This window comes from Macrobrachium nipponense, chromosome 45 (assembly GCF_015104395.2).
Source record: "Macrobrachium nipponense isolate FS-2020 chromosome 45, ASM1510439v2, whole genome shotgun sequence".
NCBI classification, from domain to species: Eukaryota; Metazoa; Arthropoda; class Malacostraca; order Decapoda; family Palaemonidae; genus Macrobrachium; species Macrobrachium nipponense.
The window spans coordinates 50,859,027-50,878,181 of record NC_061105.1 but is presented as its reverse complement, the minus strand read 5'-3'; positions in this window follow the sequence as shown (position 1 = coordinate 50,878,181).

Sequence of the window (19,155 nt, the reverse complement as noted above, 5' to 3'; positions counted from 1 at the left end):
TGACTATGGCGGAGATGACGGCTCTTGTATACCAACAAGAGCCGTTATTTAAAGTTTTGGCTAAAGGTCTGCTGCACACCATGCAGTGTGACCTTTACGACTTCCTCATAGCCAGGAGAAATTGTAGGAAGCACGTTCTGGCGGAAGCTACTATCCGCCATGAACCGAATAAACTGATTGCTTCCTCAATTGAACGGACCTCTTTCCAGCACCAGTAGTAGCAGAAGTCCTTCATGAGGCTTCTAAGGTCAACCAGTGCCTCAAAGTCAGGTGGGGACTGGTAGCAAAGCGGAGGCAGGAACTCTTCTGGTCCTAACCCAAGGAACAAGAAGAAACCAAGGAAGTTTCTCTCCCTTCCAGCCTTCTCAACAAACGTTGGTTCAGGCAGTCCCAGCATCACAAGGGCAACCATCGTCGAAGGGTCAACAACAATACTTGTTCTGACCCCTCAGTCCCAGCAATCTCAACCCTCCTCCACTTCCTTTGCTGTCTCGCCAGCCTACAATTCCAACTATGAAAGCCAGAACTTTCAGGCTTTCAATAGGTTTGCGAGAGGCAGTAGAGCAAGAGGTGCCTCTCGATTCAGAGGATCCGGCAGGGCTGCTAACAGGGGAAGAGGTTTCCGAGGAGAACAGATGGCCGCCCCTCGGCAAACCAGCAGTGAGAATCCCACCCAAGGTAGGAGGGAGGCTGTACCTCTTCCGCCAGCGGTGGGGGTTCAGCCCTTGGGCTCAAAGTATAGTAACAAAGGGACTAGGTTGGAGTTGGCTAGAGGGCCCTCCTCCAACCAACAGATTCTATCAAGCACCAACAACGGAATGGTAGAGTATACCGAAGACCTCCTTCTCAAAGGAGTAGTCTCAAGAGTCAACAATTTAAAATTTCAAGGACGCTTGTTCAGCGTGCCAAAGAAAAGACTCGGTAAAACCGAAGAATCATCTTAGACTTGTCCCATCTGAACTTATTCATTCATTGCGACAAGTTCAGGATGCTGACCGTTTCGCAGGTACGGACCTTACTTCCCCGTGGGGCCGTCACAACCTCTATAGATCTTACAGATGCCTACTATCATGTTCCCATAGCCAGACACTTCCGTCCATTCCTAGGCTTCAAACTAGGCAACAGATCCTACTCCTTCAAGGTAATGCCATTCGGGCTCAACATAGCCCCCAGGATCTTCACCAAATTGGCGGAAGCAGTAGTGCAAGAGCTAAGGAAACAGGGAATAATGTTAGTGGCTTATCTGGACGATTGGCTTATTTGGGCAAAGAACCCCAAAAGAATGCAAAGAAGCAACGGTCAGAGTGATCAAATTCCTGGAACATTTAGGTTTTCAAATAAACAAAACCAAGTCCAGACTAACACCGGAATCTCGATTCCAGTGGTTAGGCCCTTCAGTGGGACTTACAATCGCACACTCTATCAATTCCGTCGTTGAAAAGGAAAGAAATTGCAAGAGCTACAAAACAATTTCTCAAACGACAACAAACATCCAGGAGGTGCCAGGAGAGGATCCTGGGCTCACTCCAGTTTGCATCAGTCACAGACGTTCTGCTCAGAGCCAAACTCAAGATATAAAGAGAGTATGCGCTCAAGAGCGAATTGCAGATCACGGACAAACTAGCCTTTATCCCAGCAATCTTACGGAAACGTCTCCGCCCCTGGACGGAGACAAAGAACCTTTCAAAAGCAATTCCTCTACAGTTCCCCCTCCATCATTAGTGATCCACACAGACGCCTCACTAACAGGGTGGGGAGGATACTCCCAGTACGAAAAAGTTCAAGGAACTTGGTCGTTAACATTCCGCCAGCTACATATTCAATGTACTGGAGGCCATGGCAGTATTCCTCACACTGAAACGACTCCGTCCGCCAAGAACTCTCATTTCAAATTAGTTCTGGACAGTGCAGTAGTAGTACACTGCATCAAACAGGGGCGGATCCAAGTCAAGCCACTTGAACCATGTCATGATAGCCATCTTTTCTCTGGCATGCAAAAACAAATGGCACCTGTCAGCCACTCACCTGGCAGGAGTCAAGAACGTAGTAGCAGACGCTCTATCACGCTCCGCTCCGTTGAATCGAGTGGACACTGGCGATTAGGAGTTCATTCAATTGGATCAGTCTACAAGTCCCCGGACTCCAAGTAGACCTCTTCGCCACGGAGTCAAACACAAACTCCCTTGTTACGTGGCACCCAACCTCGATCCTCTAGCATACGCTACGGAGCAATGATCCTCGATTGGAACGAATGGAAGAATATTTACCTCTTCCCTCCGGTGAACCTTCTCATGAAAGTTTTAGACAAACTCAGGACATTCAAAGGCCAAGTAGCTCTAGTAGCTCCCAACTGGCCCAAGAGCAATTGGTTCCCTCTACTCCTAGAGTTGAGACTCCGACCACTACGGATTCCCAACCCCAAACTAACCCAGTTAGTTGCAAACTCAGGAACTGTGTCCGCTTCCTCAAGAATTCAGAAAACCCTAACTTTATGGATTTTCTGAAATCGCAGCCATGAGGAATGCAGAAATGATCCCCAGAATATCTCATTCTTGGAATCAGATAAAAGAGAATCTACTCTCCGACAATATGATTCATCTGTCAAGAAACTAGCAGAGTTCCTTAAGTGTCAAATTCTCAAGTCATGACAACGAACCTAGCCATAACTTTCTTCAGATCATTGTTTGAGAAAGGCTTAGCAGCAAGCACTATCACTACGACCAAATCAGCTCTTCAAAAAGATCTTCCAATTTGGTTTAGCATAGACCTTACGGATTCGTACTTTACGTCCATACCAAAAGCTTGTGCTAGATTAAGACCATCAACGAGACCTAAATCAGTCTCTTAGTTCTTAAATGATGTCCTCAAACTGGCCTCGGACATTAACAATGACTCTTGCAATTATATATCCCTCCTGAGGAAAACCCTATTCTTATTAAGTTTAGCCTCCGGAGCTAGAATATCAGAACTGTCAGCTTTATCAAGGGAACCAGGCCACATTGAGTCCTCCCCTCAGGGGAAGTCCTCTTATCCCCAGATCGCCATTTTCTAGCCAAAAATGAAGACCCACAGGACAGATGGTCCTCGTGGAAAATCCTACCACTACCTCAAGACATTTCCCTTTGTCCTGTCAACTCATTAAGAGCCTACCTAAGCAGAACAACTCTGAAATCTTCAGGCCCATTGTTCATTAGGAAGGGAGGTGGTACTTTATCCCTAAAAGGGATCAGGCAACAAATTTATACTTCATAAACAGGCCAATCCAGAGTCCTTTCCTCGGGCCCACGATGTTAGGGCGGTGGCCACATCTATTAATTATTTCCAACACATGAATTTTGACGATCTTAAGAAGTATACAGGCTGGAAATCTCCGACAGTTTTCAAACGGCACTACCTAAAACCCTTAGAAGCCCTCAAATTTCCAGCAGTGGCAGCTGGAAACACAGTTTCTCCTGATTCTTAATTTTTACTATAACTTCTTGTAGCCTTCCCTTCTACCTGCCCCATTGCACCCTTACTTAGTTTAGTCGCCTCCATGTATTGGGTTACCTTGAGTTTGCTTTTTGTTCATCATTCTAATCGGATTCAGTTCCATTCTTTTGTATATATCAACTTATATCTTGTCTTTGCCTAACCTGTATTGTTATTGTTTGTTGTTAGGCTAACTAATTTTAAGTGATAACCCGTGTTTTAGGGCTTATACTTCCCTTAGGGTAAGACTGTAATTTTAGTTGATTATTATAACTATTAACCTTACAAGTGTTTAACTTTTACCTTCTTAATTTATCTGTACTGTTCCTCAAGCTTGGTGTTTGGCATTCTGGTACTATTTCACAGGCCGAACACAGGTCCAAGCCCAGAAAAGGGTATTTTGACGAAGGAAAAATCTATTTCTGGGCAACGACCTGTGTCGCCCTGTGAAACCCACCCTGTAGTTAGATTATCCTCACCCAGCTTACCCCAAGCTTGGAGGCTATCTTCAGGAATGACGTCTCAGGCGTCGGAGGCGCTCACGGTAGTAGTAGACCGGGAGCTGTAGCACGGCTCCTCCGTAGTTCGGGGTTTTGTCGAAGGAAGAAGCTAAATGGCAAGGGACCTCGGTAGTGATTCCACTCGCTCCTTACTATACCGACACTTCTATAAGAAGTGAGCGAGCCATTTATCTTGGCATTATATTGTTTCTTTTTTCTCTAGGATGAATAGCAATATTTATTCTCAGAAATAGTATCAAAGGAACCATTTCACAGGGCGACACAGGTCGTTGCCCAGAAATAGATTTTTCCTTCGTCAAAATCCCTTTATTGATCTTACTCAAGATTGCAGTTGTAATCAGCACAATAAAACAACATTTTGTTGCCTATATTAGTGAAAGTATGAAACTTGTTATTCCCGGGGTTATGGTTGGAACTGAATTCATTCTTACCTTGTAATCGGCGGTTTTTATCCTTACTGCCATCACAACTGAAAAACTCCACAGTGCTTTATTTTGATTGTTATTATACACATTTTGGTCTCAGTTCCCACTTCCACATTGCAACTTTAAAACCCGTTGCTGTTTCCTGGTTTCTAAGCGCGCGTAGCCATAAATCACAATTACAAACAGCAGACGACGACAGACGACGACAGACGACGAAACTGCAAAGTTTTTATTCCCTAAACTGTTTACTTTACTCGTTATTTAGTTTAAATTTACATTGTTATTTAAAAATTTTGATTTAATTCAATGTATATTATCCCTTTTTTGCAACCAAATTACCCCGAAAAATTACAGATATTTCTAACGTAGATAAAATCAAATGTTTCTAACGTTTTCGTACATCTGGCTGCCGAAAACCATAGAGGAACGAATACGGAAAAGTGCATAGAGGAACGACTACGTTTTTTTTTTTTTTTTGCTTTTTTGTTTTTGCTAGCACTTTTCATTGATTTCAGTCTTTATTAGTATTTTGAATTTCTTAAATAATCGTATGCCAGAAATAAATGTAACCTTTAATGTTTGCATGCTTTAATGTTTGCATGCTAAGAATGGCAAAATCATCGTTGCCACATTAGTGGAGGCTTCACACATACGCCGTTCCATTATCCTGTTAAGCGTCCGCCCCTGATGAGCTCGCTGCTAACGTACCGTCACGCTTTTTTTGTAATCAGCGATATAGCACGATGATAGTTTTTCAAAGTTAATATTGATTTTTATGCTTTTATTCCATACTGTAATTAACTGTAGGAAATTCTCTCTCTCTCTCCTCTCTCTCTCTCTCTCTCTCTCTCTCTCGGAGTCCAGTCACTCGGCAGAAAAGTCATCTTCACTCCCGCAATTTGGAAGAAAAGTTTGTATCATCACTGGAGGATTCAGAACTAGAGCTCTCATCATCAAATAGGTTATCAATATCACACTCCTCATCTAGTATTTGATTGATCTCACCTAAAGAAATATGCCTCTCCTCTTTGGGACATTCATTGTGAAAGACGCGAAATCCAAATTTGTCTCGATAAACGCCCGAAGCGTATTGAAGAAAACCAACAGGGACAGGCAGTTTTCTAGCATAAGCGACCACCAGGAAAGAGTTGCCAGGCTGGAAATAAGTTTCCCATGTGCTGAGAGTGTTACCAAAAATGATGTTCCTACACTTTCTATACGAGTAAACGTATTATTACGGGGCTGACGGCTTGACAAGCACAGTTAAAGTCTTGAACGTAATATCCCGTTGAAGGCGCTACCGAGTAGATCGCGGTAAACGTATTATTACGTGGGTGACGCTTAACAGGTTATAAACTGTTTCCATGAATTCTAGTTGTCATAGTAATGCAATAATGATAAAATTGCTTTAATATTTATGTATATATACTTCCAATACATAGCCTAATTTTCACCAATTTCAACGTTTTTTGTGTGTAGTCTTTACCCAGTTTTGGAGGTCAACACATACCGAAATGGCAACAGAGAGAGAGAGAGAGAGAGAGAGAGAGAGAGAGAGAGAGAGAGAGAGAGAGAAAGGAAGGCGGAGGAACGAAGAAGAAAAGGGAAGATGGCGGTGGAGGGGGGGGGGGGTTGGGGGGAGAGGGTAGGTGGAGCTTTATACGCGTGTTCGTATCCATTTCTGCATAATGGAGTTTTTGTCTCTTGGTACAAGGACAAGTTGTCGTTATTTTCTTTACGATTAGTGATTCACGATACCCTTATAAATTACGGCACTGGGTGTAATGCACTATATCAAATCTCGTTCTGTTAAGAGTGTTCGTTACAGAAAATAGGTATTGCCCAAAAACAAAAAAAATGCTTGCACTGTCTCTGAACCCATAGTAGACATGCTGCTTAGTTGGTCAATCAAGTTTTTATAAACAAGTATTTTTTACAAAGCTAGCTATTGAATAAATTTGTATTTTTTCTCAGTCAAAACATATCCCCTCAATGCTAACTTTCCTCTAACGACTTTCTGGTCATTGCAAATTCGGCCCCATAATTTCTTATGGTGCGAAAACAGACAGAGGCCCATGGAACCGAAACGATTGCGTCACACTACGGCGATAATCCAGCAGTAAAACATCTTCTATATCCAAAAAGTAAATAATAAAGATATATATGCGCATTACGATTATAACAATTACATGTATAGCTGATAACAATCTGCATGAATAACAAAAACCTGGGTTAAAAAAACCTGTTCTGCAATGACAGTTGAGTATAGCAATTATTTACAATAGGTACGAAAGTCAAGATGTCGTGACGTCATAATACAGAACTTGAAAGAACGTTAAACTAATTCAGAAAAATAATTACTTAAATTTGAGTCAGAGTCGAGTTACTTTTTCAATAACGAATATTTTCAAATTAATCATCATAAATATGTAAAATATTGATGTTTTACTACTTATTTAAAAATTAGCCAAGAGCACGCTTCTCGTCATCTTCTACCCCAACAGCTGTTTACGCCTGGCTTGTTGTTGATGAGAAAATCGTGTTTCGATTGTTGTGATAAAAAGTGCTCCAGCGTCTGTGGGTACAAGTGGTGTGCGGATTTATCACAGGAAATGGTTAGTTTATTGACAAGCTACTCCGTAAACATCGAGATGGCGTCAAATCTTCTTAAATACCTCGAGTTGTAAGTAAAATGTTGAACGCGTTTTGGTGAGATTTGCACTACGTTGAGACCGTTTTCAGTACCCTCTTTTTAAATCTTAAAATTTGGCCTTAATTTCTAACTTTGGAGAAAATACTTACTTCGAAAGGAGAGTAGAGGTCTTTAGCTCCGTTTCTCACCAACAACAAGTCGCGACTGATGCCCATCTCGGGTGTCAGGACGCGTTATAATGTACTTTTTCGGAGGGTGGCTTGCATTGATGGTAGGTGGCCTGCTTGGCCTGCTGTGATGATCTACCCTAGTTGTAGTAAGTAAAAAATTTCTAAAGCGTTTTGGTGAGATTTCCACTGCCGTGGGCGCCATTTCAGCACCCTCTGTTTAAATCTTAAAATTTGGCCTTAATTTCTAACTTTGGAGAAAATACTTACTTCGAAAGGGGGAGAGTAGAGGTCTTTAGCTCCGTTTCTCACCAACAACAAGTCGCGACTGATGCCCATCTTGGGTGTCAGGACGCGTTATAATGTACTTTTTCGGAGGGTGGCTAGGTGTTGATTGTAGGTGGCCTGCTTGGCCTGCTGTGATGTTCTACCCTACCTATTAGGTAATTCAACCTAGGCTAGGTACCTACCTATATTTGTCTAAAAAAAAAAAAAAAAAAAGAAAAAAAAATTAGCCTATCGCAATTTTTATCCACGAATTCAGCCTCAATCGTTGATTTACCTTGGTTGACCTTCAATTCGATAATTCAGTCAATATTTCCCGTTGTAATTGCTTTGCTGGACTTAGGTGACTGATTCTCAGGCGACAAGAATCGAAATTCGAAAATTCTATTTGTTTACAGGTGGTAGTAGTAGTAGTAGTAGTGGGTGGAATATGCCTTTGAAACGGCTCCCTTGCTCCTTTTATTCCTCCTTTGTTTGTGTTTGTTTGAGTTTCTTCTCTCTGAAATACCACATTTCTTTTATAAAATCTTTCCTATTCTCCACTTCCTCCCTCATTAGAACTACCAGTAAGATTATATTTGCTACTAATTCCTCTTTATTTTCTTGATATGGTTGCTGCATAAAGCTATATCTATTTCTAATTGCATTGTATGGTGGACAGTAAAGTAAGAAATGTTCTAAATTTTCATTTTGTTCCTCACAGTATAAACATTTTGTATCTTCTCCTTTTATCCTATTTTTGTCATTTAATCCTAGTATACCTAGTCTGGCCCTACTGATCAGCATTGTTTTTTCAGTGTTATCATACCAGATTTCTTCTCTTATGTTTTCTTTATATTTTCTGTAGATTCTTAACGTTGACTTTTCATTCATTTCTTTCTGCCATGTTTTCCTGTCCCAATTGTTTATTATTTCTCTTAACTGTTTGTCTTTAACTGCTTCAATTTTACTTAAGTTTATGTTTAGTTCTTTCATATACTCTTTTACTTGCATTATCCAGGGGGTTTTTTTTGTTTTCATACTGATCGGCCACATTCCACCCAAAGTGATTAGGTCCTTTATTTCAGTCATTTTTGGGTTAATAACTACGTTTTTTTAAATAAAAAATATAATTATAATTATATTTTAAATAAAAAATATAATTATAATTGTATTTTAAATAAAAAATATAATTATAATAATTATTTAGTTGTAAATTAGTTATTTTACCATCTAAGCATTTTTTGCCGAATGAACTAGTTTCTACCGTACGTGTTAGGTTAAATTAGTAGTAGTAGCTGGTGAGATCTAATTTTAAAACGGCCCTCTTTCTCGTTCATCCCTGCCTTGTGTTAGCCGCTCATAGCGGGATCCTCCGCCCAAATGCCACCACTCCCCAGGTACTTCCACCCCACCTCTCTCTCTCTCTCTCTCAGACTTATCTTTATTCTCATTATGACTTTTTCCACATCACCATGGAGGTATGAGTCTAGGCGCGTTTATTCTTTTTCATAGAGGTTTCCCCAGTACGCCTAATCCTTTAAATGGTGTTTAATCGGTGGATTCGTCGTCTGGGCTCTCTCAGTGTTGAAGACGAATGACTATAAATCTCTCAATTGCTACTTTTTGCTTTGTATCTTGTTCCTGAAGCTTCTCTGCGTGTTATATTGCCTGCTTCCAGTTTTCCGCTATACAATGCTTAAAGCTTCTTTGACTAAATGCTTAAGTTCAACAACTTTGAATGTGTTCTTGGAAATGTAAGTTTTCACTTAAGCGCGTATGAGCTCTGTCAGGTTGTACTGAAGTAAGTGTGTCGATCACGCAAGCTTTCTTTCCATTACGCATTTTTTTTGGCGAGGTCATAAAAATCCACTTTCAGCATGTTGTCACGTAGATGCGTGCACCGTTCTTTACCAACCAGTCTTTCGTGAAATATTCGACGACAGAGCACTTGTTCAGCCTCGATGTTATGAAGGGGATTGTCGCAAAAAGGGACAGATCCCCCTTTTAGCGACAAACCTACCGCAAACGTCGGGTTAACTTGAGTAAGAAGAAGAATCAATAACGCGTGCACAGCTATCTGAGAAACATAACTAATCATTATGAAACTGTGTGGGGGAGGAAAGCGAAATAACCTGATATAACTTTATATTTCTTACAAAACTCTGAAACAAAATTAACCATGTATATTAGAAAACCTTCGTCTACGGGGGGAATCCCTTGAGTTTACTCAAGTTGTAGCTCATAATGTAAAACTAGAGTTCATCATCTACTGTAATACGAGTTACCATATCTTGTAGTTAACGCATAAAGATGAGACGCAATAGAGTAAACGTCGAGCGGCATGGATTGTTACGCCATGACGTAACAAAAGTTGTGCTCAAAAGCGACGCAGTTACACCACGCACAGTGTGTATTCGCTTCCCTGGTACTGATGAGAAAAGAGTCGTTACTTTGATTCTTAATTAACATGCTATAGTGTTTGTATTGACAAACGTAAAATGAGCAATCCGATGTGGGATTTGTGTCAGATTTCTTGGTATTTTTTTATTGTTTGGTCCGCCTACAGACACAGAATGGCAATGGCCATGTGCCACTTTAATTCATTAAATTGTGTATTAAATGTTTCCTGTGACCTTTTCATGTGTAATTAACTTGTACAATGAATGTGGGACAATGTTTTGTGTAATTATAATTTTTGTAATAAAAGTGTGTAAAATTCCCTCAATCCCTCCACCAAGTTGTAGTCTAGTCCTTCAGACCTTGCTATCGCTCAGACCACCGGGCAAGAACCTAAGTAAGTCAAGACCGAATAATTTGTGATAGGGATAGTCCCACATGAAGGGAAAAGTCCCTGCATGCACACAAGGACACCTCTATGGAAACACGCTGAATTTTAATTATTTCATTAAAAAAAATATACTTGTTCCGACATGTAATAAAAACCTTCGGTCCTTTAACATATGGAATGTATTTCAGTGGCAGCTGGAACCGGTCGTAAGCTTTTGAACAAGGTGGTTCAGTAGTTAACTGCTTGTCCGACAGTCGGGAGTCCCGCTTGACTGGGAGGTGAAGATTCACTTTGCTTTAGGCCGCCAACGGAGACAGACGTGTGTTCGCCTCTCTGCCCGCTATCATCGTTTGCTTTCGCCTTCACTTTTATCGAAGCCCTTTGTGTGTATGGTTATCTTAAGTAATACTTGGGTGACTGCAAGTACTTGTGTTTTGTTTTTTTCATCATTGTTATATTGCTATCTTGTGCCTAGAAATGAGCGGCCACGAGACAGAGAGACCCCCGCCCCCAGTCAGCTGCAGATTGTGCCCTGGCGTGGAGGGTCATAGGTGTGGGGCCTTTAGGTCACTGCATGAAGTAGACCCTCATCCTTTACATACCCGGTGTCGAGGGCGCGAATGCTCTCGCGCCGATACATGTGATATTTGTGTATCTTGGTCGGAGGAGCAGTGGGAGCGATACGAGGGGAGGAAGAAGGCGCGTAAGCCAGCCAAGGAGTCGTCGGACGGCTCTCCAGCGACTCATTGGTTACGGACACGTCTTCCTCTTTCCTTCCTCCATCTCAGCTCCCGTGTATGGCTCCTTCCCTTCGGGAGGCGTGTCGCGGTCCACCTCTTCACTCAATCAGTTGAGTGTAGAGGAGGGGGTGCAGCACCCCGACGTTCAGCTGTACTCGGGGTCTTCCGTTCGCTCGGAGTGGGAACTTTCTCCCCCTGGGCGAGCAGGAATCCCCCCCCCCAACCCCCCACTAACCCGACTATTCCTTCCTCAGGTATGCCTGCCACGGGTGGCAATCTCGCGCAGGGCTCATACTCGCTTGGACTCCCGGGCGCACCAAGTATTCAGGGGCTACTAACACCGGTACCTATTCTCCTGGCGCCAGAGGTTCTGCCTCTGCACCAGGAACCGTCTCGCCTGCTTGTTCGCGAGTGGTACCGAGTGTACTGTCGCCCATGGGTGACTGTGCAGCCAGGGTCCAGGCAGCCGAGCCTGCTCGCCGCCAGGACCCAGGCACGGAACAGAAGACTGGTAGCAGTCGCTCAGGCAACTCCCACTAGACCAGCGATCCCTCGCGTGTCAATCTGCCGGTCTCCAGGGTTGACATGACGGTCCCACCAGACCAGACCATATGCGGGCTGAGGCGAGGAAGAGGTCCCCCCAGTCGCCAGGACCAGCCTCGGCTGGTCCAGGTACCATGACGCACGACTAGGCCTGCAACTCGATCGTCACCGCGGGTTGGCGATCACCTGCAGCCCCCCCAGCACACTGGCTCTGCTGGTGGGCAGGGGGGGAGCATCAGGTCTGCCTCTCCTATCCCTTCAACCTCCTCGGGCTACACCGGGAGGAGCGAGGCGATTAGGAACGACCGCAAGGAAGAAGAAGTCGAAGAAGGGGAAATGCTAGGGACGGCATTCTCCCTCACCTGCTGCTGGAAGTGGGGGGTTGCCTGGAGAGCCATTGGGCAACTTGGCAGTGCTACAGAGCTGAGACCTGGATAGTGGATGTCATTCGGGAGGGATTTCTACTACCCTTCAATTCACGGCCACCCCTCACCTCCAACCCGGTCCATCTGCAGACGTATGTCCCTGGTTCTACCAGGGACACAGCGCTTCGGCAAGAGGTAGAGGCCATGCTGAGCAAACGAGCTGTGGAGATCGTATGGGATCAGTCGTTGGGCTTCTACATCCGACTTTCTTTGGTGGAGAAATCTTCGGGGGGCTGGCGCCTGGTGATAGATCTCTCTCCCTTGAACCGATTCGTTCACTAGACTCGGTTCACGATGGAAACAGCACGCTCCGTGCTCGATTCTGTCAGAGAGAACGACTTCCTGCTTTCTATGGACCTGAAGGATGCATATTTACAGATACCCATCCATCAGTCCTCCAGGAAGTACATCCACTTCATCCTCGATGGGATGGTGTACCAATTCAGGGCACTTTGTTTCAGTCTCTCAACCGCCCCACAGGTGTTTACTTGAGTGTTCAGGCTGGTGTCGGCTTGAGCCCATTTGGTAGGGATTCGTCTTCTGAGGTATCTCGACAATTGGCTGGTCCTGGCGAGCTCCTGCTCGCAGTTGCTACAGGACAGGGATCAACTCCTCGAATTCTGTCGCTATCTCGTGGTCGTGGTGAACTTCGAGAAGTCAGATCTCGAGCCCAAGCAGAGAATGAAGTACCTGGGCATGCTGATCAACACGGTAGCAGAGCAAGTCTTCCCCGCAGACTTGCAGGTTCAGGGAGGCAGCCGGACGGTTCATGTCCCTACAGGAGCAGCCAGCTCAGCAGTGACAGATTGTGATCGGTCACCTGTCATCTCTCGAGGAGTTAGTCCCTCACGGGTGTCTTCACCTGCTGTCTCTTCAGTGGAGGCTAAAGGAGTGTTGGTCACTGGCAAGACACCCGCCGCACTTCCCCGTGCCTCTCATGGAGGAGGTGAGGCCGGACCTAGCCTGGTGGCTGGACAACAGGAACCTCGTAAGAGGAGTGCCCTTTTGCAACACCCCCCTCCCCCCCCGGAAATGCTTCTGTTCTCAGATCCGTCAACCGAGGGATGGGGCGCACACCTGGAGGAGTTGCTGACTGCAGGTGTGTGGGATCATCACGACAGGCACCTTCACATCAACGTCCTGGAGCTGAAGGCAGCATTCCTCGCTTTCCAAGAGTTCTGGGAACGGGTGATGGGACACTCAGTGGTGTTGATGAGCGACAACACCACGGTAGTGGCATACATAAAAAAACAGGGGGGCCTAGTGTCCCTCCCGTTGCACCAGTTGACGATGTAGGTGCATGAGTGGGCGGTAACTGACTCAGTAGAGCTGTCAGCCAGATACATTCCAGGCAAGAGGAATGTAGTGGCAGACAAGCTCAGCCATCAGAATCAGGTGATAGGGAACGAGTGGTCCCTTCACCCAGACGTGGTGGAAAGGCTCTTCGACCTGTGGGGGCGTCCAGTCGTGGATCTGTTCGCCACCCATCACAACAGAAAACTCCAGGTTTTCTTCTCAGTTGTGCCAGACCCATGGGCAGCTGCATAGGATGCTCTTCAACATTGGTGGGATAACCTCTTCGTCTATGCCTTTCCCCCGTTCTGTCTGATTCACAAGGTATCAGCAGGTTGCACTGCAAATCTTCAAATGATTCTGGTGGCACCCAAATGGCCTCAAGCCGTTTGGTATCCGGACCTGCTGTCTCTGCTCGCCGAGGCACCGAGAGAGATTCCCCCCTGGCACAACCTCCTGTGCCAACCACACGTGGAACAGCACCACCAATCGGTTCGGTCCCTGTCTCTTCACGGCTGGCTGTTATCACCATCTCTTGCGAATGAGAGGCTTTTCTCGCCGAGCAGCAACAGAGATGGCTGGGTACTGCAGACAGTCCTCTGCAGCAGTGTACCAGGGGAAGTGGTCCGTCTTCTGTGGTTGGTGTCGTGGACGGGGTCTCTCTCCTCTCAGAGCCACTCTTCAGCAGGTAGCGGATTTCCTCGTCTTCCTTCGCCGAGAGAAGCTCCTCTCCGTCTCTGCAGTCAAAGGATACAGAGCTGCCCTGGCCCTAGTCCTTAAGCTGCGGGGAGTGGACATTTCCAACTCCATGGAAATCTCCCGGGGTGGGACATGACTTAGGAGTTTGACTCGAAGACCCTTCAAGCCACTCCAAGAGTTGTCAGACAGGGATCTGACCCTCAAGACCGTCTTTCTGCTGGCCCTGGCATCGGCAAAAAGAGTAGGGAAACTGCATGGTCTTTCTTTCGATGTAAAGCACACAAGGGGATGGGGATCGGTGATGCTCGATTTCGTCCCGGATTTCATAGCGAAGACTCAGAATCCTTCGGTCCCTGATGACTGGTTCAAGTCATTCACAATCCCCTCCCTGAAGGACTTCACCAACAACGATGCGGATGAGATGCTGCTTTGTCCTGTGAGGGCGCTACGGCGCTATCTGAAGAGAACTCGCCACCTCAGGCCTGAGTTTCGACGCCTCTTTGTTAGCACCGGGGTTACCAAGAAGAAAGTGTCTAAGAACACTCTTTCTTTCTGGCTTCATGAGGTGATCAGGAAGGCGTACACTTCGGATAGGAGGGACGACACCGGTACCCTTCATCCGAGAGCCCACAAAGTCAGAGGTATTGGTCCAACCCTTGCGTTCAGCAAGAACTTCTCCATGGTGCAGGTGCTGAAGGCAGGGGTTTGGGCAACCAGACCACCTTCACATCTTTTTACCTTTGAGATATCTCCCACAGGTCCTTGGACACCTTTTCCTTGGGACCCGTGGTGGCTGCTCAACAAGTTGTGTAGCTTACCCAGCTCCCTCGCCGGACAAGACAGTATCACATCCTTGGTGTGACTGCGTGAATGGAAGAGTGAATAAGAGTGTGACTGGCTTCTCTTCCTCCTCTTTTCTCTCCTCTACCTATGGGCAGAGGGCTGAGGTCGTGACTACGCTGGAACAGGAGGCCGATGCAGGTAAGCTACGTGACTGAGCTCCATCCTATCCCTTTCATTAGGGATAGGAATGGTTATCCACCACTCCCCTAACAAGGGGAGGAGTGGATGACAGCAAGAGACAAACCCAAGACCTTATATTTGGCTCTTGAGTAGGAACTAGTTCTTGCTTGCTATTCATAAGAAGCACGCTTGCCTCCCTCTTACGAATTTGGTCCAGAGGTCTGACCACTGATCCTGCGGTGCACACCCCGATCAGTTGGGTAGAGGCTAGGATCCCTTCCTCTGCTCTTACGACCAAGGAGGGAACCAAGGTCGTACAAACCCCAGTTTGTTCATAAGACTCAGATTCCACCAACCAATAAGTGAGTCTTCCATATGTTAAAGGACTGAGGGTTTGTATTATGTGTCGGAACAAATCACAATTTGTCGTAAATTGTATTTTTCCTAACTATACAAACCTGAGGTCCTTTACACAGTCCCACCTCATGCCACCCCTCACTCTGTTCCTGGGCCTAAAGCAAAGTGAATCTTCACCTCCCAGTCAGGTGGGACTCCCGACTATCGGACAAGCAATTAACTACAGAACCACCTTCTTTGAAAGCTTACGACCGGTTCCAGCTGCCGCTAAAGTACATTCCATATGATAAAGGACCTCAGGTTTGTATAATTAGGAAAATTACAATTTACGACAAATTGTGATTTTAAACAATGATTTACATATTTACAGTGAGAATCACAAACATTGGGGACGGATTACCCCTGATTTTACATAGAAACTTTAATGGCATGTGACCACGGAAATCTTCAAAAAATCTTGACAAAATCAGAAAAGGGCACAGTTACTGGTACATGAATATGATGTTAACATACTATTACTCAACCACAGACATCAAATGTTACATTAGAGCCAATGATGGCAAAGATATGGAATGATTACTTACTGGACTTAGTCATGTTCACCGAAGTCACTCTCAACTCCCTCATGGAAGTTCCCAAGGTGGTTGCTATGCCCCCTTTATACAAGGGCTGTGCGTTGACAGCCAGCTTGTTGTAATTGTAATTTAATTGAAATGTAATTAATTACACATTCTAAAGGTCACTATAATTCTTTATTTCTATCTAATATTAATTTTAGCTGTAATTGTAATTTGATAATACAACTGGTTGTTGCAAATAAGGTAGGATCCTTTTTAATGACAAACATTCCGCAATGTCAGGTTAATTAGCAATAAGAAGAGCAGCAAGCGACGTGAAAACAGCTACGCGTTTACATAATTTGCCTGTGTAACTGTTATAGAGGAGTTATGGAGTTCTATTTGACAACGTCTATGTGTGTGTGTGAAAGAGAGAGAGAGGGTGTAATTGTTTGTTGGATGGTTAATGACTGAATTGGCTGTTGGTGAGTTCTGGGTTGTCTGCTGGTGCTGTTGGAGTTTAGAGTTCTGTGTTTTGAGTCACTCTTTGGTGAGAGCTGGCGAAGTTCAACAGCGGTCTGTTAAGTCTTGAAGGAACTAAAAGTCAGTTGAGTTGTGTTATTGATTTGTTGTTTATTTTGTTAAGTTTGATGTTGTTTGCTTTGGAGTTGTTGTGCCTGTGCTATTGGATTTGTTGTGCTTTGGAGTTCCTGAGGGTTGTATGTGATTGTTATAGCTGAGGGTTGTTGTTGTTGGGGGGGGGTATTGTGGTTTCTTGGTGTGGTTGTGAGTTGTTGAGGGTTGTTGTTAGTGGACTGTTGTGATTCCTTGGGGTTGTTAGTGGGTGTGAGTGTTGCCTTTTTGTGTTGTTTTTGTGTTAGTGATTGTTTGTGCAGTGGTCTTTTGTTGTGGTTGTATTCCTTGTTTGTTGTTGAGTTGAGTTGTGGCTGTGTTCCTTGTTTGTTGTTGTTGGTGGTATCTCAGTGACCTTGACCAGCAGACACAGCACAGCATAGCCCAGAGTATCTGGAGTTAAGAAAGTACATGTGTTTGTGTTTTGAGAGTTTTTTTTTTTTCTGTGTAGGTATAGGTCAATTGTCCTGCTTGTATTCTGTAGTGTTCAGAGGAAAATGTGACTGAGGGTGGTTTTGGCAGCTGGAGTGATTAGGTTTATTGTGGGTGGGGGGGGGGGGGGAGGGGGGGGGGGATTTGCCCGGCAGTTTTTAAGCTTGTGATCCCGCCACACTGTGTTGTTGTGAGTGCGCAAATCTGGTCAGAGTAGTAGTAGAGGAATTTGTTTGAGGAAATATTACCTCTGTATAAGAAATAATTAGCAAAATATCCAATGTATACGAGTTGGAAAACAAAGGAATTGTTCTAAGCGACAATGCCAAAGTTAGAGAACTCTTTGGAGTTGTCTGAATTTGCTACCATCTCATGAAACTCAAGTCAAATCTTAATAATTGAATAGCTTTCTAATTTCCAAATCTACGTAATAAAAATAATGCATACTAAGGTAGTCCTTAAGTTTGCATCACTGAAGTGTAGAGTGAGCAGTCACTGGCCTGTGACTCATTCTTTCCCGAGGCATCTAATTCGCAGGTAAGGCAATTAAATATCCTCCTCTGATTAAGCCAGGGATGTGTATGTGAGTGAAACTTTATCGCGGTTCATCCGCTTAGTTATTGTGTTTAATTTTAAAGTATTGTACTGAATGTATTGCAGGTTTGATTAATATTTAGTTAACGTGGGTTTTGCAGATGAATCTTTTGTAAATTGTGTTAATTGTTCCCCTTAGGGCCCTTAGAATTTTTATGCTGACCACATGATACCTAACTTTCTTACGTTGTAAAATTATCATGCCGATTTTTGCCCCTTTAAGTCTTACAAAGTAAACATTATGTACGGGGAATCGTTATTGTGTTGATAAAATTTTAATTTTGTAATAAAACTCCAAATCTGGCCTTGTCTCTTCAACCCCTCAATCAGGTAGTAGCAGTATTGTCCTTATGACCTTGTTATTGACCCATAACAACAGGGTCTAGAATTCAGAGCATATTAGGTTAATGTAAAATCACTTTCTTTTTGTTTGTTTAAATCAGCCTTGTTTACTTTTTTGTTAACTTTTTGCTGAGTATATTTACTCGTGTGTTACTACAATTTAAGTGGCTTTACGATCGTTTCTCAGTGTTTTGTGGCTCCTCCTCCTCCTCCTTTGTACATTAGTGAACTATCGTTTTAACGATTGTTTTCGCTTTGAGTGTTAATAAACACTGGGAAGGTGATGTGCAGACGTGGTGGACCAGTCAATGGTAGATTGGGTCTTGACAAGCTCTCACCAAGACTGTTTCTCATCGCAGCATTTATATTTTGATTTATTTGGAGGACGACTTTGGATCTGTACCTTTTGGACCACTCACTTGGATATTTCCTTCTTGGATACTAATGGATGCAAATATACGTCTGTTGTGCGTGTCTAAGTCTCTTCGCTTTTGCGAAAGACTTTTTTTTGTTTCTCCTTACGACTGTCATTCGTAAGTATTTCTGGTTCCTTCCATCTCCTTGTGATATCTTAGTAGAGTGGTTCTTCTTAACTAAAGGAGAGGATTCAAACAGATAAGTTGAACAGATATAACAACTTTATTCTGTAACTCCATACTAAGAGATGCAGATCGGTCGGGAGACCGATATGTTTGAATGCTGGCACGGAACTGCCATTCTAAAGCATCACGTCGATAGCGGAACATTAGCTATCTCAGCGATTCATATAAAAACATACGTAGTCCGCCGGCTTGGAAGTTACAAGTTTCCGGCGTAGGTTAACAGGTCAACTGCTTCCCATGGAAGTTGTTGTGCAAAGTTATCATTACTGTAAAATGTTGACAATGTACAGAGCTAAACCAGGCTACTGCAGACAGCGCATAGCGTAATCTAGATCTGCATTGGTCACGTAAGGACCCTCCTATGCCATGACCTCAGGTCATGGGTTTTTATTTACAGATACTGTAATATGAAATAATGTATTTATTACACGTGTGTGTCCTTAGATCACGGCTTTTGTGTGCAGGTGTTGCTGTCACCTGCGACCCTCACACTGCTGTTGGGAGTTTTGCAGAGGCTGACACCTGCAATCGCTGATTCTGCCCCTTTTTCCTGTAGTAGGATTTTATGGGAGACCGGTGTCTCGCTATATCCCAGCACAGGATTTGGATTTACTTGCTGTGTCTTCCATTTTCATCAGCTGCTATATACGGGAATAATAGCAAATTGGCTTGTTAGGTGACAA